The 27,725-nt window shown below is 38.6% G+C and overlaps 1 long non-coding RNA gene across 1 annotated transcript; it reads right to left on the reverse strand.

Moving 5' to 3' along the window:
* Positions 1-1,909: 1,909 nt before the first annotated feature.
* LOC147907251 (uncharacterized) lies at positions 1,910-27,457 on the reverse strand. Its single transcript, XR_015547596.1, has 3 exons — positions 25,419-27,457; positions 2,134-2,454; positions 1,910-2,077 (listed from the first exon to the last, which is right to left on the reverse strand). It is a non-coding gene; the product is annotated as an uncharacterized LOC147907251 (long non-coding RNA).
* Between the last annotated feature and the right edge of the window lie 268 nt (positions 27,458-27,725).

A 27,725-nucleotide genomic window follows, 5' to 3' on the forward strand; every position in this document is an offset into this window, starting at 1 on the left:
CGGCTCCGTCTTTCTTTCTCTTGCTTTCGTTTCTCTTTCCGCCAGAAGTCGAGGTATTTATATCAGCCAACCTACCGATAGCATGCACGTTACCGCTCTTTTCTTGGTAGCCACACTACTTACGCGATGGTAGTCGAGCTTTCATGTTTCTATCTGGTACCGTGCCGCCATACAGTTTTCCTTCCTGCCCTTCCCACACATCTTCCTCGCATTTCTCTATCCTGCTTTTGCCTTTCCTTATTCTACCCATAGCGGTATCTGTACACAGACAACTTTAGCGTGCAAATAGTACATTACCGGTTAGTTCGTCTATCGTGTATAGTTTGCCTCTTTCATCTTCTTCCCTCGCCTTCTTTTTCCACGTTCAATTCTTCCTTTCTGCCTTCTATCTCCAATTTGTTCCATTCTGTTCTCTCTTTCTCTCTGTCTATCCGTAATTCTCTCTCTCTCTCTCTCTCTCTCTCTCTCTCTCTATATATATATATATATATATATCTTTGTCTATACAGGATTGTGTTCAGGAACTTCACCCGGATGCATTTAGGTATCATTTTATCCTTATTTAACATTCAGCGAACAAGGATAAAATGATATACCCTGAATTCCTGAACGTACCGCAGTTCTATTCTTCTCGAGTTTTCTTTATTCTTTTCCTCTTCCCGCCCACTATCTTCTCGTCTCTGACATATACATAAACACAGCTTGGTCGTATGTTCTTTTTTAACACGTGTTTCACACAAAAATTCACCTCGCGATTTGCCGATAAGCGCGCCAATGTTATTCGCCAGGTCGCACCGTCGCATCGGCAGTGCCATTATACTCCTGCAGCGATTTCTGTATTGTCGCGTAGTAAATATCCTACAGTCAGATCTTCCTTGCACGATCCACCACGCTGAGAGGGATTCCTTTACTCCACGAGTACGGTTTCGGGAATGCCATAGGTTGGTAGATAGTGATCGAAGTTACTGTCCACGACAGCCAAAACTTCGTTACTTGAGCTGGCAAACGCGTGATATCCTCGGTTTTATTGGAACTTAAGCTTCGATTATCTAATAAATATCAATCATATAACCGAAACTGTTAATATTGAATATATCTTCGCATCTGTTATGTAACAGAATTGTCGAATATCTCTTGCATTGAACATATTCAATATATACTATCCCTTGCATTCAAAAGCATTCAATATATACATCATACAGTTAGCATGTACATTTAATTACTCAAACGAGCGTGACCTTCATTTCTACGCGTGTTCAGATAGAATGGTGGCGATTCGACATATAGTCACGTACAGTTGCAGCAAGTTGCATCGCTGCCGGATAAGCGCTCACGTGGGCACGTTCACATGATATAATGCCACGCATAAGCACTACCGAGCGGAGTATTACACCGAGATATGTGTGCGTTATTAGGTAGATAGATAGAGAAGGGGGGGAGAGGCAGAGAGAGAGAGAGAGAGAGAGAGAGAGAGAGAGAGAGAGAGAGAGAGAGAGAAAGAGTGCTGGCACATTATGACGAGGAGTAGATTGGTAAATACAACCCACTCTCCATAACTCACACTACCCCAGCGAATTATAAATTATGGTCGGTCGTTGCGCGGGCGCACGCTCGCACCTGGTAAGCGGCGGGATGAAGCTGACTTGGGGATGATTTCTCATCGGGATACTTAACGGACAAAAAAGTTATGTTTCGTGGACGGGATCATTTTGTCGTGATCGCGTCGCAAGGTGTGTGCAGGCACGCGTAAAAATTATCGCGTGATTATTGCTCAGGTCATTGCCATCTGGTTTACCCTCGCGCGAGATGCACTGCAGTAATTTGAGAGGATACATTTTTTAATTTTAATTCGAGGATAATTTATGAAAACGATAATGGGGCGATAGTATCATAAACCATAACACATTAATTTTAGAGTGAACCAAGATCGAAAATTTATTCAATTAATTTGTACAATAAGCAGTGTGAGAAATAAATATATTCGGTATTCATAATGGCTTCAGGAAATATACATTGGCAATCTAGAATATTTTGAAGCGTTCGATGTGTTTGCCTGCCGGGTCCCCAAATCGCCTTCCTGCAAAAAGGGCCGATCAATTTCAGATTTATAGTCCGGCCGCGTTAATTACTAACCTGGCGTCTGAAACGGCGAGAAAAAACACCCATCCCTTCCTGCCTCTTGAGGTTCCGAGAGTGGCAAGTTGTCGGTTTTGTCGGCAAGTCCCTCGATAGAGGCTCGATATCGAGCAACTATTTTGTATAATAAATCGCGTTACTTATTTTCAAAAGTACAAAGCACGATTATATTTAATAGCTATTTTTATTAATCGCGAGAATAGTGGTTAACTGAAGTTTTTATTAAGTAACGTAGCGTAGCAAATTATCTTATAATTTAATAGTGTTGGTCCTTCTATCCAGCCATCAGTCCATTTGTCTATCCGTCTGATTGCTCATCTGCAAGATTTCGAACGACTTAATTTTCTCAAATTCTGTTTATTTTAATTAATCGTAAAGGGATCAAACAGAGATTAAGTTAATTTTAACGAAGTTTTTCTAATAGTCATAAGTTTTTCATTGTACTATTTGGGTATATTTATTGCAAAAGGTTTATCGAATACATAATATACTTTGCGCTGACAGTAGCAGCAAATATAGTTGTAAGAAATTTTGAGAGGACAAGCCAATTAGGGTTCGCAGCATCGTATCCTCGAGATCTAAAGTGGTAAGCAGGTGTGAGACGAGTATAATCGTGTATATATGCGTGAAACGGCCTTGTTAACATACGTGCGAATCCGGCAGACACAGCGGGATATCAAATCATTTCTCGCCGCGGTTCAGGCTTCTATGGACCATTCTATCTGCCTTTGCCAAAATTGTCTCCTCGCAAAAGTTAATACATACGGATAACCTGAACGTTAAACATGAACGAGAGCTTTGTAACAACTATCTTTGTATTTGTATCCGCTATCTCCGCTTACACGCGTACGGTCATGTTCAATGCTGCGATCCTGTGTAAAAAAAAAAAGGAAAAGACAAAGAGGAAACGCGAAAACGCATGCATTTTCCGCTACATCGAGGCAACCAGGTCGCATTCGTTATCTATTGGACAGCTGTCTACTTTGTTAAATGCATTGTTGTACGAGCACTTGTCAATGGCATCGTTTGACATGCAGTTATCGGCCACACTTCATCAGCGTGCGATATCGTTTCGACTTCGATGGCGGCACGTTTCGCGTTTTGCACGTATAAACGCGTGGCTACCACTTTGTGCATTTCCTTTACAGTCACGACTCCGCCCCCGCAAACGCCCCTTAGGAATTATGTGGTCCGTTGCGTCACGGAGTAATACACCTGTGCGGTCGTGTCTCTTCGGCATAAACGTGACTCGACTGCTCGACGGGTTCGGTCATTTTGTAAACGACATGAATCCATAATTTCTGAGAAGCGAAATTACTGGGTTGAATGTGTTGGTCACAACGCGAATTTATACAACATGCGTAAAGGCGGACTCAGATCCGTGTAACAATTTTTAGCACAGCGTTGTAACATGAGAAAAGAAATCTGCATAAATTGGGAATCTGGTAGATTCCACCAAGAGATATCAACCAAATTATAATTAAATTTAAAATCTACCATTTTACTCAATATAATTAGAAATTATTTATGATAACCAGAATTCTGATTAGAATTCTGGTTATCATCAAAATGAATTTTATTTGTACTTTTTATTAACTCTTCGTAGGCACATTGAGTCTTCTTTAATCTGGGCAAATTTTTTGGTACAAATTTCAATTTTTATTAAATAAAAGTTTTAATATTTAAATTAATTATTTGACATGTAACGAAGAAACGTTGAAAAGTAATTTTGAATTTTTTTTAGATTTGTTGAAAGTTTAGAATAGTAAAAAAATGTGAACTGAACAAAAAAGACTCAGAGAGAGTATCTATAATAAATAAAATTTGTACCTACGAAAGGTTAATATAATCAAAATATTTTTCTTAATGAATGTGCATACCATTTTGTTTGAAATGTTTGGTACGATTTTGTTGCTGTTAATATGGAATTTATCCGATTATTCGAAACAAAATTCTGTGGATGAAATTCTGATAAAATCAGTATCGAACGAACGTCGATCCTTTGGATGAGCCGGCAGGTCTTCGATTCTTGATTCTCGATCCTCGAAATTGAGCGGCATCGCGTATCCTACGCTACATACGATCCGAGATCTACTTTGGGTCGTGTCGTATCCGACGCGTCGAGAAGCCACGAGGGACCTAATCCTCTGAACTTGCACAAGAGTCCATGCAGCGCAAAATCGCGCCTTTCACGAACATGTGTCTGACATTTTTAATCGTCGGATTAAAATAACTGATGCCAAGGTGTAGCCCCGGAATCCATTATCCGGGCGGCGGATGAGGGACTGGCCACCCAAAGTGTCGCGTGTCCCCCCGAGACCTGCCAGGCAATGCGGACCGTTTTAAGCCTGACTTTAAGTCGTTCTGATTTTGTGAAACACGATACCGCGTTCGAAATAAATAAAGAATGAAAGACGGAGTACTTAACCGAATTTTAAGCGACAAGCGAAGCATGTAAGTCCCACCGGTCATTTCAAAATTAAGACTCTTAAAGGGATAGATAGTCTAATATCCGTCTACATTAAATAAAAGATACAACAGAATATTGCTTTCTTTCAAATCCGGCGGGCACTTGGCAAAATTCGTAAAACCAGCTTTCCCCCTTGGTATATGGCTACATCAAGAGTTACGAGTAGCGCCGGAGGCGCCGTTGCGATCGAGGGATTCCCTTATTGCTCGGATAATAATGATCAGACCCTCGGCTGACTAAAGAAACGCCCGCAGGTTTACTGGTAAATTACCGAGCATCCTGCAATTACTGATGTAAGAGTCGTAGGCTTATTCTCTGTACAACCACCGGTTGTAATGCAGATCCGACGGAAGTTATTTTAAGAGACCCGTACTTGTATATAACTATTAAATATTTTCGGTAGAGTCTCACGCACTAACTGTGTTTACGACCATCTTGGTGCGATAGAGCGCATCGTATATTACGAACAGAAAAGGGGGGAGGATGCAACAGGAGTGTACTTCCGGAGGGCGGTACTTCTCGCGGTGGCTCTCTACGTCAGCAATTCGCTGTGCTATTCGTTCATGTGCGTGGCCTACGTGCATAAGTGTTCCAGGTAAACTCCATTACCGGCAGCCATGTTTCTTGCGTTGCTACCGTGTACTCTACGGCATTCACGGGCAGTTTGTCAAGACGGTCATTGCACGTTAGAACAGGAGTGGTATCGGTTTACGTGCGATCAAATTGTTCGAGTATGGCGTAATAATTGCGCAACTTGACATTTATTTTAAGGAGCGGAACAATTGATAACATCTTCAACATCAACAAAAACTAAATGTACATTTAAAAAAGCGGATAATAAACAACATTTACAGACGCGTATTTTGTAAGTTGCAGGTAGCCGCGTTCAAGTTTCCAGGAAGCTCGTAAGATGTTTACCGTGAGCACATTTGTTCTGTCGTGTACACGATTCGCTTAAAAAGGAATATAGTAAATCGGCCAACGGTAGTACGCCGAGTACAAATATGTTAAAAATTAGTCAGACAAATATATATTACTTCGACGTCACATTAAGTATTGCAGACGGTTAATTTATTCCATTTACGTGAAAGCCAACGTTACTTTGCAAAAGCCAGACCGTGGCACGATTGAAAAGCAGCGAATTAAAGCGGTAGCCGTCATGAATTCCATAGAAATTCCATTATGAGAAAACCGTAAGCGTATAATTAATATTACACATAACCAGGTATCGTTGCGTGTATATATATATATATATATATATATATATATATATATATATATATGCTCATATAACGGCCGCAGACGAGAACCAGAATGGAATTGGCACGCAGTAATGCGGCGAGTAATCAAAATTAAAATTCAGTCAGGAACGCACCGCGGCACTTTGTTCAACGGGATCCAATTTAAAAAAAACTGCGGCGTCATTTTATATTCATCCGCCGTTGGTCCATCTCGAGTGCACACTCGTAAGTAATAATTAAAAATACTCGTTCGCGCAGTTCCGGCCGTAGTTCGCGTTAATATCAGCCGGCGGCGGCTGAATATCCGCATTTCCATCGCTTTTCCATCTCTTAATCAGCCTGCACCCCTTCAGCGTTTATCTCATCGCTTTCTTTTGCATTCCGGACAGTTCTCTCGACGCTCCGCGCGACGAATTTGCAAGCTTTTAATACAAACGCGTACACCGTCGAACTCGACTTGTTGTCAACGTCGGTTCTCTTCCCTTTTCCACATCGTCGCGATCCGTCCTCTCCATTTCACGAGTTTCCGACTGTTTTTGTCGTATCTCGACGGTTCTCCACTCACTTTATGAATAAATCGAGAAAAGGAGAGAACGCGAGTCATTTTCATCTGCAATCGTCGCGGTAACGCAATAGGCTGTCTCTCTGAACACGTTGGATCACTCGCTTCGCGGTGGAAAACGCTAGTCGATTTTATTTATGTATATACACATATATATGTGTGTGTGTGTGTGTGTGTGTGTGTGTGTGTGTGTGTGTGTGTGTGTGTGTGTGTGTATATATTATATACATTCAGCTCTCGTGTTACCGTCCCGGGTCTGAGCTGACAGATCACACGGAATATGCGTTGGCCGTCGCATTCGTTTCTGTCGGCGTTGTCTGTCAACGTAATGAGCAGACACGTTTTGTCGATATAACGAGAAGGCTTGACAACTCTTCGCCGAGCACTAAAACTCGCGGCGCTTATAGTCGCTTAAATGCGGAATGTCAATATGTGTACGAGCAGAATTTATTGATAGATACATTAACCAACTCGCGGCTGTCTTTCACTTCGTGGGAGAGGATAAACCTCGAATTACGCGCGCGCGGCGAGTTATCAAATCGGCGACGAATCTTCGATTTGAAATATCATTTTTGTCACGTCGTCGCTCTGTCTCTCTGATAGTTTTGTTTACGAATTGTCCATGCTAATTTTACTCGACAGTGAAATGTTTCTTTTCATTTGTATTTCTTTAAAACTATTCTGCAACGCGCACATCTCGACATTAACATTAGCTGTTAAGCGATGTAATGTCCAAAACATATTCGTGTTATTCCTTGGACCTAAGTGGATTGGAATGTTTTGCATCCTCGTTAAAACTTAATGCTCTCCTTGTTTTCTGAGTGTGTTCGAGCATTACCGCTCGTTTTCAACAGCGCGTGCTACTTTCTTTCTCAACATAAAGTATAATCGATCATCGAATATCGGGATCTCGCAACCTATGTCCGCCCATATCCATTCAAGAACCTGGGCACGTATAATATTTTGCCTACAGGCTATTCTAATGAATGCGGTGAAATAAAACGAGCTGTATCACAGCGCATAAGGGATACACGCGCAACTTAGATGGCTCTTTAAATTACATGGGCGGATGTAGTCACGTGCCGAAGAAAATGCATCTAACAATCTCGCCGAGCTATCGACCCTAGTTCACGTTAACACAGTTTCCTTTTTTGCTTTTGTACGTGCCAACATGATTAATATCTTCGCTCCCTCAAAGATTTCAGATCAGGAAACTTGTAACTGCATTTTGACATTAAATATATGAAAATAACAATTGACGGATATTTTAAACTAACAATTTTTTTTTAATTTAAAGCGGAGAATATTTAGATAGATATGCTTAGCTTTCTTTTAGTTATCTTAAAATTTAATATTTTTACGGAAAATTCCTGAATGACACTATAGATGATCACGAGAAACATCCATTTCCCAGCTTCCGAATGCAGTCTTGTAAGAGAATTCCGGTAAAGTCGGGGCCGAGGGATGGCGCGAGAACCTTTTCGCTAGCGCATGACATCCTTGCTCCGACTACTCGTGAGCACCCTAAACAAAGGGATATTGAGAGACCCGGAGAGAGATAGAAGGGTAGAAGAAGAGGCCGGACGGAGAAGGAGGGGCGCGAAGGATAGGCGGACTACCACCTTAAGGATCAGAGTGATTCCGCCACAATAGTGCGTCACCAGGAATCCAAGGGGGTTTATTAAAGCCGTGGTTGGCGATACAACTCACGTTCTCTGCTCTTCCACGGAACACCATCCTATCCTAGTCTATCTTCTTCTCGAGCGCGCTTTTCCACGTCCCAGCTTCTGTCGCACGTTCGCATTTATACGCTTAGCCGAGAGTGCCCGAAGTCGCATCTTACATCGGACTTGGAATTTTGAATAAATTATCTTGCTTTGTCTCTATCGCTAAGTGCATATACGGAAAGAACGATTTTGCTAAAATATTTAAAAATTTATTTGAAATATATCTGAAAATAATTTTAGTGGATCATCAAATTAAACATATACATTGAGAGAAATGTTTGGTATAAATAATAATCATAATTTTGTTGACATGTGAATTATGAAAATTTCATTATGTTTTAATTAAAAAATTGTGTCGTTCTAATCAAAATTTGATTAGAATAACAAAATTTTAATTAGAATAACAATTTTTTAATTAAAACATAACAAAATTATTCATAACATTTCTCTCAGTGTAGGAAACTTAAGCATGATGAACAATTCTGCAAAAAATTTTGATATTCGAGCAACCAGCTTGAGCATCTTACATTATCATCTTAATTATTTTGATAGTTCAAATTATTTTCAGATCTGCACCTTAAGTTTTTAAATATTTCAGTAAAATCATTCTTTCCATATAAAGAATCTTCCGTATAAAGTTGCTTTATAAAAACAAAAATAAAGTGATTTATATTTAAATGATTTAGGAGCGTTTTAACGTTCGGTTAAAACTTAAAAAAGATAAATTGAGATAAACATAATTGTTGGATAGAATTTAATTTATATTGAAATAAAAAGAAATTTTCTGAGAGAAAAAGGATGCAGGTAGAGCGAGAAAAATATCGCCTCTGAGGATTTCCATCATAAGAATAATCCGCGGTACGACGAACTTTCATGATCACGGCGAAATTTCATGATCACGGCGAAATTTCCGGTATATCGTTTCGCAGCACTTGCATGAGTATAATCCGAAGATGAGGATACGCAGCGCTTATACGTACACGATATATTCATACCAGGTATAAATCAGGACGTCGCGCCTCGGGGTTTTATCGACAGGGACATTACGCGAGCATAGCGATGTACGCGTGTAAGAAGGCGACGGTGGGTAATCGGGACCCTGGAAACACGTGTCCCACATCCCTCCCCCTCGCAGCATCCATCCCCCCGTTCCTTTCCGAGGGTGGTAGCTAACAACCCCCTAGGAGCGTAGCTTGCCGAAGGAGAGGGACTCCTGTCGGTGATAGTGCGACTCCTTTTCCGTCGCTATACGAACGTCGCCCTCGTTGACACGAAACGCGCATTAGGCGCGGCTGCATCCTTACACCCTCCAGCTCGTTTCTGGCCCTCTTCCCCCTCATCCCTCCCGTCGTCGCGTTCTCCGCGTAACCGGTCATACATTTAAACGCTTCTTACCAGGAAAATATCCGTTATAACGGCTGATATGCGCAACCGATGATATACGTACGCGTTAACATTTGTCGCCATTTTCGTCGTAATCGCAAAGTCTCGTTGAAACAAGTCTGACGACTCGGTCCGACATGGAAACATGGAATCGTTTCCCCTCTATCCCTGATTTTCTACTCTTAGTCTTCATCGTTCCATACAGCCTGTTATACACTTGCGACTTTTTTCTTGCTATTTGAACTTTCCGTTTCTTGAGTAGCTAATCCATGTATGATGATGATTACAATCTGTGATAGTAACTTCCGATTTAATCATTTTTATTTCTTATTACTCCACCGATCCATCATTAAGTATAATTAACGATATCCGTTGTAATTATCGAAGAGTTATATGATAGCTTTATACTTGAAAGAATTATCGTTGCATGCCACGTTGATAATTCGTTTATCCAGACTAGAATTTCAAAAGAATCATTATTTCTTCTAAAGCGAACAAGAAACGTATCGTCGTAATACCAGTAATCCTTGATGCGATTTTTAAATATATATCGTATTTCATAAATCGTCGGCTCTTTATAAGCGGGCCATCTCGCAAAACGCGGTCAAAGACCTACATGAATAAGTTTAAGCGCTGGGCGATCGTATATCGTCGGTGCAATTTATATTTAACTTGTCGTAACTTATTGTACGCCGCTTCGCAGTCTCTTCTCTCCTGACCAATTTTTTCTCTCTGTAGCGGCGTGAGGTAGATAGAATGGAATTAGTTCAGTACGCGTGTACCGACGCCGTTGAGCAAAGTGATAATAAAAGGTCATGGGAATAAACTTCCATTTTTACTAGGCATCACGACAATTTTTATTTCTCCGCCAACTCCTCTCCGTCGCCCCTCTTCTCCGTTTCTCTCTCAGTTTGTTGTTACATCTATCTATCGTCATCCTTCTTCACCCGGCAGTTACCGGAACTTGCATTAGCGTCTCGTGGCTTAAGCCAGAAGGGTGGTTTGGCGGTGGTGCTATACTTCCTGGACAAAGTAACCGCGCCATTGTCGCAACAAACCACCCATCCACCCTCCTCCCAATCAACGCGACCTTCTGCCCTGTTCCCTTGTGAAACGCGTGTCCATTGTACTCGCGTCGTGTTAACGTACTTGCACTTGTATATCATCGTAAATGTAGAAGCGGTTTTCTACGTTAGAATTGCACGTTCTACATCGCACGCGCCTTTTAGTGAAATTTTAGTGAAATTCTGTATTTGAAAATTATTGGTTGTATGGAAGGAATAATTTTGCTGAAGTATCTAAAATTTAGCTAGATACAGGTCTGAAACTAATTTTTAGACCATCAAAATAATTATGTAAGATACTCAAACTGGTTATTAGACTGTCAAAACTTTCTGTAGTATTATGAGTTTCCTGTATAATTATTTTGATGATCAACAAAATTATTTCCATATCTGTATGTATCTAAATTTTTTAAATATTTTAGCAAAATTGTTCTTTTAGTGTTATCTTTCGTTGCGATTATGATAGATCGATCGTAAAAAATATGACTGAATTTATAGCTCTTAATTAATAGGAGTTTTCAAAAAAAGTGAAGAAGGCATAATTTTGATGAGTGATAACATTCGAATTTGTAATTATTACGGCTATTGAAGAGTCTGTTATATTAACGACGAGATCGCGTTTGATACGATCGCGGGTTTGGCTACATTGCTGATCGCAATTAGATCAACGATCTGAGCTCGATCCCGAGAGATATACCTGCACCTGGCCGTGTCACGGTCGTTGCCGAACCGGTCGACCTGCACAGAAGGCACCGACGTATTTATTGCTTAATTCGCGCTTCTTTGTTTCATAAAAGTGAGAAACAGCTTTAATAACAGGCTGCGATAGGAGTATAATGAGGGGTTACGGTAACAACGAGGGATACTATAACCACCTCGCGAAAGAAAGCGAGTACGCCGTAACCCGTTTTGGTTCTATTAACGTTGACGTTCGAGATTGTTGATTATGTAAAGCGCTCTACAGACATTATCGTTAATTCTCGAATACAGTGTACTTTTAGTGCTACTTCTACGATAGCGTTACAATTTGAATACGTCCAACGATCTTTGCATAGAACATAATTGTATTCCTATGCTGACAAAAAAATTTCATTATTATATTACAATACGAAGGAAATTTCTCGAATAATATAATTCCTCTCTTCGCTTCGATTTTCCTGACTTCTTGAACTATGATAGAACAGGCGAGGGCACGTGATTTGAATGATCGTAATTTGAACGAATACTTTGTCGGAGCAAAAGGACAGTAGATGATGAAAGTGCGACGACGATGACGAAGAGTCTCGTATTCAGAAGCGAGAGAAGCTTCTCGTCGACAGTAGTAGAGGAGAAGTGGAGGCGGATGATGGTTGTGAAGAAGGAAGGTGGAGGTGGAGATGGAAGCGACGGATTATGAGGACGAGACGCGAAAGCGGCAGTGAGGCGATTGTTCGAGGCGTGGAAGCGTGCCTTAGATGCGACAATTGAGGTTCCAGACCGTGAACCTGCAATCAATGCTCTGTCGTCGTCGTCGTCGTCGTCGTCGTCGTCGTGCTGTGGAAAGAGAGCGTATATAAGAGAAAGAGAGAGATAGAGACAGTGCGGGAGGATTGAGGGAGAAGATCGAGGAGGAAGAATCGAGAAACGCGAGGCAGAGATATTCGGAGGGTGCGAAGACTATCGTGGAAAGGGCTGGCTTTGTCTGCCTGTGAAAGCTCTGGGAGAAGGAAGAGGGAGTGACGGAGAGAGTACGTCTCGAAGAATACGTCTCAAAGGAACTCGGCTAGCATATATCCAGCCGAAATCGCGCATCCTTACTTCGACGATGGAATCGTACACTTAGCTGTATTTGTAGAGATCCATTCGAGAAAGAGAACTTACTCTCGAGAACAGAATGACACATGACTGAAGAGCCGCGAAAATCTGTTTATGGCAGGCTTGGTTGTAACTGCTATTCTTGTATAATATCATTGCTGTATTTATGTACGAATAATTGCTAGTCTCTTTTTGTTAGGGAGGAAGAGGTAAATATAATATTATAATTTATAAATATAAAACCGTAAAATTTGCGATGGATCGATTACACGATTAATAACGAGTTCCGCTTATTATTATACAACAGAATCTTGCCCGAGCACCTGCTGATTTCAAAAGTGGCTTATCTCGAGTATAAGCAAGCGATTTTTTACGAAACAAACTGTAAACAAATTAATTTTGCAATATTTTTTTATAAAAAAAATCTTGTGATATATTCTCGGTTTCAAAGTCCTGTTTGTTGCTAAAAGAAAAACATTTAATAATTAACATCAAGTTAGTTACCTTTCATTCGAGATATTTTCATTTCATTTCACATTTAAATCTTTCCCTCTTATTTACTAATTTTTTTATATTAGAAAATTTATTAATCTCTTTCTTTTTTCCAAAGTATAAATACGTAAACGCACTCATCAGTCATCGAGCATGAGCGAATAGATACGATAACTTTACACATGTCCTATGGAGATGGTGAGTGTCGAGCAGGTGCAACTGAGAGAGACGATCATGCGACGGAATTACCTGTGCAATGCGAACCATTAGCTACCGTGTATGCAATGTACTCGAGCGAACTTGTACTCGGGTAGCATTTGTCAGCGGAAAATACATGTACATATCTGCGTGCGTATGTGTCCGCATAGATGAATGTTTTGTGAAAGTGACAATGAAATTCTTTCGATTTCCGCAAACTGTCGTTTCCTGCGATTTGATTGCTTGAGAGTAAATTACAGATTACAAGGATTACATTAACTGCATGCGATTCGTTTGCTCCTTTAATGTAGGTAATCATGCGTCTGATCATTAAAAAATAATAACATGTTATTACTGTTAAATAATAATAACGTGTTGTAATTTTCGATTTAATCTCAAGTGAAATAAAAGGCCCTTTTATAGTGCATATACATGAAGAACGATTTTGTTGAAACAAATATCTAAAAATTTAGTTAGGGATCTGAAAATGATTTAGTTGAAGTATCAAAATAATTACGTAGAAATCGCAAGCATGATGAGCAATGCTGCAAAAATGATATCTAGAAATTAGTTTGAGCATTCTACATAATTATTTTAACGAGCCAACAAAAATATTTTCAGATCTGTATGTAGTTAAATTTTTAAATGCTTCAGCAAAAAATCATCTTTTCCATATAATTAGATTGAGTGAAGTTATTCGTTTATATAAATAAGTAAAGTTTAGATTAATTAAAGATTAATTAAAGTTGATAAAATGTTGACGATCAGAAACGTTAAGATATAAGCGTGCTGTATGCGATGTGCGTTCAGAACCTTTATTTTTCCCTCGACAATTTACTGATTCTCGAATGAGGGACCGCAAGTAACAATGCAAAAGACGCCGAAACATTCTGTACATTTGCGCACAGTGAGTGTAAATGAAGCGGCTTGTAGGCTAATGGAGGTAGCGCTACCGATGTTGGCTGAGCAATTAAGCTGGTCCACGGTCGAACAGAGGATAAATAACGGATATACAGTAAATCGTCGTGTGCGGCGACTAAGGAACCGGCTCTCTTCTTGCCTGTCTTCTACAAAATTCATTAATAGCGAGGAAGCCATTAATGACCTCGATGTTATCGTATTCACGATCGCGCAAACGAGATAAGCATCTAAATTAAGTCATGTAAATACTTGATAATGATACTTGATATACTGTGTAATTTTACATTGCACAGTTTTCAACTTCGATTGCTCGTTTGTAAAATAATCGATAAGAATTATTCAATATGTCACGAAGTAATCAACAAGTATCTTAAAAATTTCCTTTCGAAAAAAATATTAATGTTAACTTGTACTCGTTAAGCGTACGATGTATGTACAGTCCAGTTTCTGCATAATTACAAATTGCACGATAATTTACATCGATCGAGCAAACTTGCTTGAGGGCAATATTATTTTCCGACAAGCGAGTGATGTGGTTCAATTACTAGATTTCCGGAGTTTCCGCGGATTTACGATATCACGAGAATCGGTTCGGGTAATCAATGAACGTCCCCTCGTACGTTCAACCGAAAAGCACGGATTCTCTAGCATCTCCTCCTCCTCGTGCCATCGCACCGACAATTTCCTGACTGATCCACGTCGGTCGCTTTTATGGCGCCAGCGGTTTATTCCTTTATGACTATCCTCAGCCAATTTCGAGGCAACCTCGTCCACAGCGCGTTTTACCGCGGAATAACTGCTTTGTCCACCGATTACGTCGTGCTCCGCTCATAAATACATATGCCCGTTTAATATACCGACCGTTCCTGTTCTCGATATATACGCTCTTTGCCCATACAAATTAATTACCATATTAAAATTATTTACGTGGTCGACATAAAAGCGATATAGGCCGCGCCGAATTAGTTAATAAAATTGCTCGATGAGGCTATTATAATTGGAATAGTTCAAAACAGTATTTATAATGCTCTATCTGAGATCATTGTAACGAATAAAAAAAATTAAATAATTTTAATACATGTATATATATTTTTAATATTGCAAAGAAACATATATTTTTCCATTTTGAATGCTTATAAATTACCTTTATACAATATTTTTACAAAAGATTGGAAAATATTAAATTTGTTAACTTTTGACAATGATATTTCTAAAAATCGAAATTAAGTAATAATTTTAATTTAACCTAAAATAGTAATCCGAAATAAAAAATTAAAATTGTTCTTTATGTTCATAATTATTTATTCACGTACAACAATTTTGAAAATCATTAAAATAATGAAACTATATAACAAAATAAAATGAATTTATTTCTGAAGAGATAAGATATTTCATTTAAAATAACGATCATTTTTTAAATGATATAATACTAAATTAAATGTTATGTGATATAATAAACGGAATATATAGTAGAAATCGAAGTAACACTTATCATTCTTTGAATACAAATGCTTATTTCTCAGCAAAGGTGCGACTGAATGCAAACGAAGATATATTGATGCGATTTGATCATTATCTCCTGAACTTTCGAGTCAATTTTTGAAATGTTTTGATCAGTTCGGTAGCGGGACCGTTATATTGGTAAAGATATGTGTGCGTTAAATCGTGAAAGCGAATGCACGGGGAAAAACGACGAGTGGGCCCGAGGCCGGCATTAATGACGGGACGTGCGGCACTCGTTCGTCTCGTTACTGTCGCCCTGGGGCAATTGTGGCAAGTCGAGAGCAAGAGAGAGAGAGGGGGAAAAGAGAGAGAGAGATGGAGCCACCCTAACTGCACACATCGAGTCCTCTCGGTTCGCCATCGACTCCTTGTCGTAATGCGGCCAGGATATTATTTGTTTCCACTTGTTTGTGCGCTTGAGAGCTCCCGACAAACAAACAATCTGCCCTTCCAAGAGCCGCCATCTCCATTCTGTCATGGATTTGTCTCTCGTCTTTCTTTCCCTCCCTGCTTCTATGTCCTTCGTTCCTACCGCATATGTTTTCATTATTCTTTCTCTCTCTCTCTCTCTCTCTCTCTCTCTCTCTCTCTCTCACACACACACACACACACACACACACACACACACCACACACACACACACACACACACACACACACACACACACACACACACACACACACACACACACACACACACACACCACACACACACACACACACACACACACACACACACACACACACACACACACACACACACACACACACACACACACACCACACACACACACACACACACACACACACACACACACACACACACACACACACACACACACACACACACACACACACACACACACACACACACACACACACACACACACACACACACACACACACACACACACACACACACACACACACACTCACACACACACACACACACACACACACACACACACACACACACACACACACACACACACACACACACACACACACACACACACACACACACACACACACACACACACACACACACACACACACACACACACACACCACACACACACACACACACACACACACACACACACACACACACACACACACACACACACCACACACACACACACACACACACACACACACACCACACACACACACACACACACACACACACACACACACACACACACACACACACACACACACACACACACACACACACCACACCACACACACACACACACACACACACACACACACACACACACACACACACACACACACACACACACACACACACACACACACACACACACACACACACACACACACACACACACACACACACACACACACACACACACACACACACACACACACACACACACACACACACACACACACACACACACACACACACACACCACACACACACACACACACACACACACACACACACACACACACACACACACACACACACACACACACACACTTTTTCACTCATTCATTCATTCACATTTCTTTTTCGCGACATAAATAAATTGTAGAGAAAAAGGGGTGACAAAGAGGCGCGAAAACTGGGAGAACGATGCGCGGAAAAAGACGAGGGATTCTCTTCTCACTCGCATCATCTCGGTGTACCGCCAATGAGGCATTCGCCCGCGTCCGTGCCAGCCAGCGCGCCCTTTTGTGTCAATACTGCGATAATTATTTCTGTAGAGCGACCCGTAATGGCTCATTCAGACGGTGTCGCCAGGTTTTTTCAATGGTAAATCGCGCCATTAAGCGGCTATAATGAACGCCAGCTCCAGAGTTCCGGTGCAGTGCACTCGCGATGATATTTATCTTCTGCCGCGTGCGAAGGAGGGCGGTCAGCGTTCCATGAAACGTGCCCTTTTTCGTTACATTTTATTCAGAACGAGCGAGTACGTTTCACAAAAAGATTATCAAGAACATTTTTGTTCTATCGCGATTTGATTTATTTCGATGATTCAAACTCGCGACGTTTGAACAAAGTCCCCAAGATGGTTGTGTAAATAAAGCTGTTATCGGTTTCGCAGCACTTTCGGCAGGTATTTATTATAATAAAAATGAGGCTACTTATATCAGCGATATCGTTGGAATATATTTCGCGAAATTAATAATTTGACTTATCCTGTGATAGGCAAACATTATATTCGATGGACAGCTGAACACTTACATTTATACATTGCACCTGTTCGAACCAAGTTAATGTTTAATCGCGATAATTAAACAGCCCGTATTGGACAAAAGAATTACGTATATACTTTTATTAGGTTTTTTATAATTATATTTTATGTATCTACTCTATATATATGTATATAAATATATATATATATATATATATATATATATATATATCTTATGGAATATCGTTGGAATAACTAATAAGCTTGTAAATAATGCATCCTGATGCAAGACATTAACACACGTTATATCGTTCGACGAAGGTGCTCCTTAAGTCAATATCTTAACAGTGTTATTGATACCGTACAGCATATGATAATTCACTGCATTATAATCACAAGTGTCACTTTACGATAAAGGCTTATTACTAGTCTATTCGTTTATGATGTATTTTGTGGACAGATAATCGATATCGTTAAGTATTCCGAAAGCGGACTGCCAATACATGAGGCAGCTTAAGCATATATTTAGCGCGATACATTTAATATTCCCCCTTCTCTTTTCCTACTAATAAGATGGACCAACTCGTTCCTTTGCGAATCTCTTTCATGTTTATGTGAGTCACATTATATGCGAATACATTCACATGTAACATAAAGGTTTTATCGATACATTCTGAGTGTTCCAATTTCCTGCATATTTTTCTCATTAGTTTTGCAATCAATCTTTTATTGATAAAAAGTCAGTTATACGCAAAAAATATTTTTTCGAGGTCGAAGCATCAATCTATATTCGGAAACTATGATTTCTGGATTGTGAGGAAATGGTGCGTCATATTGAAACAATTGCGAAGGTACATTAAACGTTATTAGCGACATGCTTTGACCCAAATTGCTGGATCGCGAGCGCGGCGAATGAAGGGATATTTTACTACTAATAAGAAGCATTTGCCCTAATGACTGTACTTGATAAAGCGGATAAAATGTAATGAAGTTTCAAGATGTATAATCGAGTTTATTAATTATAATGCTCTTGGAATATGGGTAATTTCCCTCCCAAGTTGTTTATGCATGCTCTTATTTTGTTTTCACGTAAATACAGTCTAAGATTTTCAGCGATATTACTATGCTTCGTTACATTGTGACAAACAGCCGATCGTAGATAAATTTTGTAAGTGCAACGACTGTAGATGCCGTAACTTCCAGAGAACACATCTTTCTGCAACTCGCGTGACCGGTAACATTTTTATTCTGCATTTCTTATCGCCAATCGCGATAAGGCAGCACTGATGATAAGTAAATGAGACTAAAATAATTCTCAACGGCGGATGTGCTCCGGGTCCAGCTCTCTCTTTCTCTCTCTCTCTCCCGCATCCCTCGCGCGTTTACCCTTCGTTTTATCCCTCATTCGCGACGCGACGCGACGCGACGCCTCGATAATCGATCTAGACTAGACGCGTTAATTATTTATCAGGCGGCACGCGTGACTGGCGATCGTCCAATTAAATTAAAGCAGGAAGCCGGATCGTGGTTATCGGCACTTCAGCGACCCTCTCTCTACTACGTTTCGACGATGCTATCTGATTGACGCGACCTGCCAATGTGGCGCTCGGTGCTTTCGAGTGCATTCGATTCGAGTTCATTAAAACTCGTTAGTGTCTATATACGCACACCATAATTAGGCAGCGCTGAGCTTTCACGCCGGATTTTCGGTCCGATAACTCATCAGATCTAATAGTTTCTTTATCTAGAAGATGCAGTTGATAAAACTCGTGATTAATCTTTAGAAAAGGCGGAGATTTATTTTTTAAATTTTACAGTTTTTCCTTGAGTAAGCTTTATTATAATTTATTATTTTATTGTATTCCTTGCTTCAAAATATGACACTATTACAATGGCTTTCTCGTCTTGTAAAGATTAATTGTAAAATAATTAATTTTTGATATATACAAAATGAATCAAAATTTTATTATGTCTCATATATTACGTATCTTATATATTTAACAGAATCATATACGTATTCGTGGAAAATTTAAATAATCATAGAGTACGCAACACGTTATTTATAGCACCGTTGATCTCCTCTCCTGTAAAAATTTCCACCGCTTTTTCTCTTGTATCGTTGCATAATTCGCATGTCTCACGGAAAGTTCGGTAAACTAAATGTTACGTTGGTATTATACGATCTCACGGTTCGCTATAAACATAATTAAGGCCAGCTCTTGTAATATTGGCATATGCTTCTTACTGACAATACGGGTATTTATGGCAATATAGATCTCGCGGAAGTCCGATTACAACGCGGTTGCAACAGGGTACACGATACTTGAAAAGGTCTACATCATCAACGATTGCGCGTATCTTTGAGTCAATCATAAATTTTTGCATGCCGTATCAAACGAGACTGCTAGCCATTTTCAAGATAATCTTCCAATAAGGGCGAGATCTCGTTACATGTAAGTACGTACCACTGAACCGTTGCGTGTTCATTCGCGTTCGTGCAACCGCGACGCAGCATAGTGCAGTGCAAGTGTTTTTGTCTTATGATATTAAGCAAAAAATTAGACTAATATTAATAGTTCGATTTTATTTCAAGATTATCTTAAGTAATGTTTTAAGATGCTAATATGTCTCTATGATTGATTTATGTTTATGATCTTAAGATCGTACTTGATCCTTTTATGGTTCGAACTTTGAAGTCATGTACAAATGTATCAATATCTTGTTGATTTATTTTATTTTTTATCATAAGATGACATATATATCTTGCGGTATGTCTCCTTGATAACTAATAACGTTCTCAAAAATTTTTGTAAAAAATATCATTGAAAAAGATTTCATTAATTTGTATTTAGAGATTGATATTTGTTGATTTCACGTTAAATAAATTAAATAGTCACCAAAAAAATTTGGGTTATATTAATAGAGGATCGAGACTAGTATTAACTCTCTGCAATTTGGGTTTCTTTTGACACAAGCGAAATTTCTCTGTCAAATTTTTCCGAGAAAGAGGACAGTTTTTTCTTCTCCTAAAATAAATTGTTAACAAATTGTTAACTTGTTAATTGATAATGTAATTTTAATAAACTATTTTGTTTAATGTAACAGGGTTGTTGAGAAGGAATCCTGAATTTTTCCTTTTTTTTTTGCAAGCCTAGAATAGTAAAACTACTTGGGTTAGAAGACGGAAGAAGTAAAAATATGATTGCAGACGAAAGATGGAAAGTTCTTTATCGTGGCGAAATCATTGGGTATTAACAGTTAAAAACTGTGAGAAATTATTGCCTTATGTTATTAACTATTATATATTGTTTTGCTTGACGGCTCGATTAGTTTTACATAACATCGACTCAATATCCTACGAGGCTACATTGTTGAGCCACGTGTGTATTCGCGCGAAACGATTCTGCAAGGTAACACTTCGCGAAATAGAGAAACCACGGCGTACACATCGAAACTAGTAATGGAAGAGGACGAGGAGATGGCGGGTATGAGGAGAACGGGAGGTCGATCGAGGTCCCGATGGAGCGCGGTACGTTATACACCCCCGCAAACATATGGGGCCTATTGTGTACCCTTAGGGGCTCACATCCCCGGGCGCGGCGGTTTTACCGCCGCCGTCGAGATACGAGGCGAGATACGCCCGCCTTTATGGACCCTACACCATGTTTCTTCTCTGTGAAAAGGTGCGCACGAGGTAACCTGGAAACCGTCGAGTCGCAATTCAGCGCACGACGCGAACGCGCACGTGTATATTCGACAACATTGTATGTTGACGTCTCGCGGAAGTCGCGACAAAATAGATTTGCACAAATGAACTCCGAGACTTGGAAGCATTAAAACACGAGCAAGAAAAGTCGTTTTTCTCTTCGAAGATCTCGTGGCTCTTTGTTACGCGTGGTGTTCTTTGCAAAGATAAAAAAGCAAAGATATTCTAAATTAAAAATCTATTTATAAAATACTTAAAAATTATATATATATATATATAATTTTATTTATATATACAGAATGTTCGCGTGAATTGATGGTACAATTGGGAAGAGGACGATTTTAAACGTAGAATAAAATTTTTTCATGTGAGGCTTTGTTTTTGAGAAAATCGATTTGAAATATTCGATTACCTGTGCACTTAACTATGTATCGACTTCATGGATTTCGCTATGAACTATTATTTCTGCTCATGTTTGTGTTTTCTTGTACTGGGTTTGTATTTTATTCTTGTATTCGAAAATATACAATAAAAACAGGATGTTCACGATAAATTCTATTACTTTATAAATTGTTAAAAATGTTGCCCATTTTATCGAATGTACAATTCTGCTCTTCGAAGTAAATTTCTATGAACATTTTCTGACGCGTTTGATACTTTAATTTTTCAATTAAATTTGTATCCGGTAAATATTTAAAGTTGGTTTTCTCGAAAATAAAATTTCATATGAAAAAATTTTATTCTATGTCTAGTCTCTTCTAGATTTATTTTTTCATCTAAAATAACCTCATTCATGGTTATACTATCATTCATGGGTATACGAATTCTCTGTATATCTTTTTTAATATGAACGTGATATTAACTAAAGAGACTACAAACGCATTCTCTCCTCTCTTCTCTTAACTCTCTCTTCTCTAACATAATATCTTCGTTCTGCTTAAATTCTGTTTTACTTTGAAATTATTAATGGCTTCAGGCTTAATGTATTATTATCGACTCATTCATAAAATGATTTTAATGTAATTGACATAAACGAACACCTTGATTTAACGATCATAATTTCACTTCGCGCGGATGATGTAAATGATACAAGTTTATCAAAAACGAAAACTGTATTACGATGAGATAAAAGAGAGAAGAGAGGTGAGGACTATCATTCATCGCGAAACTCCCCAGGGAAGTGAAGATGTAGTTGTAGGTCGTGCGAGTCAGGTTATCCCTGCACGCAAAAGCAGACGGGACTGAAATCGAGAGAGGGGTGGATTGCCGTTCCACCTTATCACCTACCAAATAATGGAGGCATATTGAATAGATAGCCGAACCTAACCGATATCTATCTGATCCTCGAGTCCCGAGGGGATATTAAGAAATCGGTCCTTTTCCACGCCCTTCGGGTATCGCGCGGCAGCCGTTACATCGTATACGCACACGCGGTATTTTCACAACGGGAATGTGTATCCGAATAAATCCAGAGTCTTCTCACGTTTCCCTTTTCTGGATGCTTTGGGATTCGCAGTTGAATCGCTGAGGGAAAAGCGCATTTTCTTTGCGTTTTCTCTTGATACAAACAAATTTCATGTTGCCATATAATCAATCTGCGACAAGTACTTTCGACATAGAAAACTACGATGCCGAGGAAAGTCGCATAGAATAGTGATTATCATGAAATTGCATTTGTATACACGAAAAGAACTTTTTGTTAAAATAAAATTTAGCTGTAGATCCAAAAATAATAATTTTGTTAGCTCATCAAAATTATGTAGGACTCTCAAGTTGGATAGTTTCACAATTTTTTACAGCATTGGTTCTTATGTTCGAGTTGAGCATTCTACATAATTATTTTGATAGTCCAATAAAATTATTTTTAAATTTGTATTAAGTTAAATTTTTAAATACTTTAGCAAAATTGATTTTCTATGTATATGAGTGTAATCTAAATCATTTTCTCAATATTTGGAAAGTAATAATGTTACATTTGTATACACGTTTACACACATACCGATGTTTTCTCAGTAAAAATGCATACAAAAGATTTGTTTTTATTTTACCTCAGCCATGAAACTAATTTTCCAGACAGTTCTCCATTATGTCGATGATTTCTTTAAACTATTGTTAAAAATTATTTTTTTACGCATTTACATAGTTTATATTTATATTTGAACAACTAATTGTAAAATTATCAGTGTTGTAATGCATATGTGGAATCTCAATTTTAACACCTGAGTAGTTTAAAGAAATTATCAATATAATGACGCTCTGTCTGAACAATTAGTTTTGAGACCGTATATCGCTATCACGTTAAGAGAAGCAATGACATCAATAATGTAGACACTTTTAGCGGTTCATCCTGTGTCGAAATTGACGTTAACATCATTAAGATGACGATTACATTCGAAGTGTATTACCTGTGTATGAAGTGTGCTGCAATCAATAGCACGAGGATCGAAGTACCTCTCGTACTTAGACATTTGAACACACCGCATCCGCACGCACGCACGCACACACACAAAAGATGGATGAACTCGTTGTACATGCATATGTAAGCTGCGTGTGCAAGTGTGAACGCGATTATATTTGTGTGTGTCTTCCTTTGTATCATTCACATGTATCGGCGCACATATACTTTCCTTCGACCCGAGCGAGGCATAGCGGCAAAAGAGAAGAAAAGAAAATTCACATGTTCGCGCTGTTTGCTAGGAGTATTGGATTTGTTGGCAGTGTGTTCAACAAATGATTGCGCTGCTACCGCCGCGGAAAAACTTTCGGTTCGCGTATCATCGCCGCCACCGTCGCTACGTTTTCTTGATTCTCCTCCATTTCTCGGCCGAGACCGAGGGTTGTCGAACGAAGAAAGTTTACAGGCTACAAAGCACTCCTGGAGAAAGTGTCGAAAGCACAATCATCTCAAACTTCCCCGCTTTCGTCTCACTTTCCTAGACGAAATACGTGACTGAAAGAGAATGCGCGTAGAATACATGTTACAGTGAAATGTTATCATTTCATCGTGAAACCATTATTTCCATAATGCGGTTTCTAAAAGCATTAAAAATAAAATATTAGTTCAAAAATAAATGTAGAAATATTAAAAATTTTTTTTTTCGAAGACGATAATTCCAGCTTTATATGTATCGTACGCGATTTCATTACGATTCTTCGTGGAAGGCCTCGTAGATTGAAAATACAGAATAATATTCCTGAAATAGTGAGTTCGAAAATTTAATCATCAGGATGCGGCGCGATGTGCCGTCGAGGAATTTCACGAGACGAGACGAGACGAGACGAGACGAGATGGCAATCGGATCGCTCTCGCACGGTACGCATACTCGATGAAGCGATTCGAGAGAGATGGAGATCCCCATCGCTTATATTAATTTGCGGCGACTAAACGCCGATTCCGAGTGTGGTCTCGTATGGTACGCACTCTTTTTGTCGTCGTCACATTATTAAGCACGGTTTAAGTATTCCATTCACGACACGCACCGATTGAATAATGGTATCTGAGATTTCATCCTTCGCGAAGAGAGGAAAGAAGAATTTTGTTCGATTTCTTAATAGCGGAGACAAATAAAGCACTCTCTAAGAGTTTAGAAACGTTATTTATAATTTTTAATAATTCGTGCTCCCCAATTATTTCTTTTATACGAAGACAAATTTTAATAAAAAAAAATAACGATATTGATAGCAGAATTAGAAATCAATAAATATACAATACCGATGTTGGAATCATAATCTATACATACACTGTTAAATATCAAAAGTGCAATGATAATTTAATCCCTTGAATAGAAATTTTGTTATTTTAACTTTTATATACGTGTTGAAATGTAAATCAATCCATTTCTGTGGTCAATTTCAAAATAAGCAACATTCATATTGACGATATATACTCAGTAAATAATAAACATTTTTTTTTTAGTTAAATTGTTTAACTCATTATTTTAATTTTAACGACATATTGAACAAAAGCACTGGCAATCTACAGAAACGATGATAAATAACTCAAATAAGGTATAACTTGACATTATTGAGTTTAACAGTGTATGACTTCGCTTACCTGACGTGTTATGTCACTTTGCATTGAGAGAGATTTTTGTCACCTTCTTTTTGTCTCGCTTTTTCGTTTTCCGAATTTGAACGAACGAAAAGTAAAGGGGAAAGAACGAATGAGACGCGCAAAAATTCGGACCTGATGCGAGCAAATCGCGCGCGTGTCGTCTACGGCAGGTTGTATCCGGATACTGAAAGCGCGGCAGGTTGGTCGAAGGTAGAACGAGTTATACGGTAGAGACGAGCGAGCAGGAAGGCAAGCGAGAGTGGTTCCTTTCGCGAGAGATGCGCGAGCCACGTAATCGTTCCGAAGATCCCGTCTTCACTCTCAAGCAGATGATTTCTTCTCCCAGCCGAACAAATAAGCGGGAATGTTAATGAGTAGTCGCATTCAGTACCGGCAAGCAGTTTCGAATCGAATTATTCACGACGAGATTTTCAAATCGGTATCATATCAGTTCTTTGAATCTTTGAGTCTCTGGAAATAATCGGCAGTTTTTGGATATCAATTATGTGTTCAAACATAGATCTCATTTTGATTTAGAAACGATAATGCACTGTAGATACGCGATAGATATATCGACAAAGTGTGATTTCTTGAAAGCTTTGATAGCTACTGTTATTAGATTCTTATCGACACATTACGATTCTGAAATTATGCCATAGGATTAAATCGGTATCAAAATACTAACCGACGAGAGAAATTAGGCAATGTAATATTCGCTATATTCGTTCTTTTAAATACGTCTATTATTCACAGTAATTTTATATACGTCAAGATGACGAGAGATCATCATAGCAGATGACCAATTCGTATGAATATTTAGTGTCTATTTGCACGAAGCTGAGAAATGATTATCTTATATAGATGAATTAATTAAATGCAAATTAAACATATCATTGTATTTGCAAAGCAAACGGATATAAGGTGTCCAATATGCAATTTCTCTTTTAGACCATTGTCTTCATTTTTCTGTGATTCTTTTGAAATATTAATCCTATAATATAATTTTACATGAAACGGCAACGCGGCTCTTCAAATTAATTATCTCAAGGAAATATCAAAATAAACCAATATATTATTCAACATCCGCGGTATCATGCAGAAATTCGCGATAATAGCTCGCGCTTGAAGCTTTAATTCGCCGTAATATATCGATCGATTATTCTGCCAGGCAAATATTCATACGTCGGTCGGAAGCCGGCGGCGGACTGTAAGAACAAGTCGGTTCTCACGCGAGGACATGCATTTCGAGCATCGCGGTCGCGTTCGTTCGCCCGTCTACCATGTCGGACGAGTCCTCCATGACAGACGTACAGGATCGGGCTTTTCTTCTGCCCGCTGTACCGCGCATTAATTACATCGCGGTTGTCCCGGAGCATGACAGAGACAAAGATCGCGGCAGCGAAATGGACTTGCGGACAGCGCTTAAATGGACTGTGAGAAGGAGGATGTCGCGGATAAAGCAAATTAGCTACTTCATACATTTATTAACAGATGACACATAACGTAAAAGGATGTAATATGAAATAATAATGATAGTAATAATATAACTCTATTGAGAGAAATGCAATATTTTAATACAACAGAACTTGAATAATAGGAGCGGGTGAAAAAATTTTATAATACAGGCACACGAACAGTTTCGTTGAAATATCTAAAAAATTAATTAGATACCGAAAATAATTTTGTTGGACTGTTAAAATAAGTATGTAGGATGCTTATAAGTTGAATGCTAAAATGTCAAAATTTTTTCCAACATTATGCTTGAGCGTCCTATGTAATTATTTTAACAATCCAATAAAATCATTTTCAAATCTATATCTAGCTATATTTTTAGATAGACAAAACTGTTCCTTCCGTGCAGTAATAAAAGATTTACGTCATCGAATTTATAATGTTAAATTATACTCAATTTGAATTATTTTTAATCATTTCTGTAGATTGCTATTATTCCTCAGTCATTAATTTAATGTCATTAATTTAATTAAAACAATAGAGTTGAACAATTTAACTCAAGAAAATATATTAAATTTGAAAAAGGAATAATTAAAGTTGGGCTCCTGAGATATAAAATAAAGAATAAATGAAAAAATGAGCAATTAAGATATTAAACTTGACTTAATTTAGTTTATTAAATATTAATATGAACGTAAACTTTAAAACAGAACGATTGATTTACATTTTGACACATAGAAATTAAAAATAACAAAATATTATTTAACTCAAGGGATTGGGTTTTCATTATCCTTTTGATATTTAACAATGTAGAGATTTATATGTAGAGTTGCGGCATAATATTAAATTGTTTTT

This window comes from Acromyrmex echinatior, chromosome 15, assembly GCF_024713525.1.
Source record: "Acromyrmex echinatior isolate Ae372 chromosome 15, ASM2471352v2, whole genome shotgun sequence".
NCBI classification, from domain to species: domain Eukaryota; kingdom Metazoa; phylum Arthropoda; class Insecta; order Hymenoptera; family Formicidae; genus Acromyrmex; species Acromyrmex echinatior.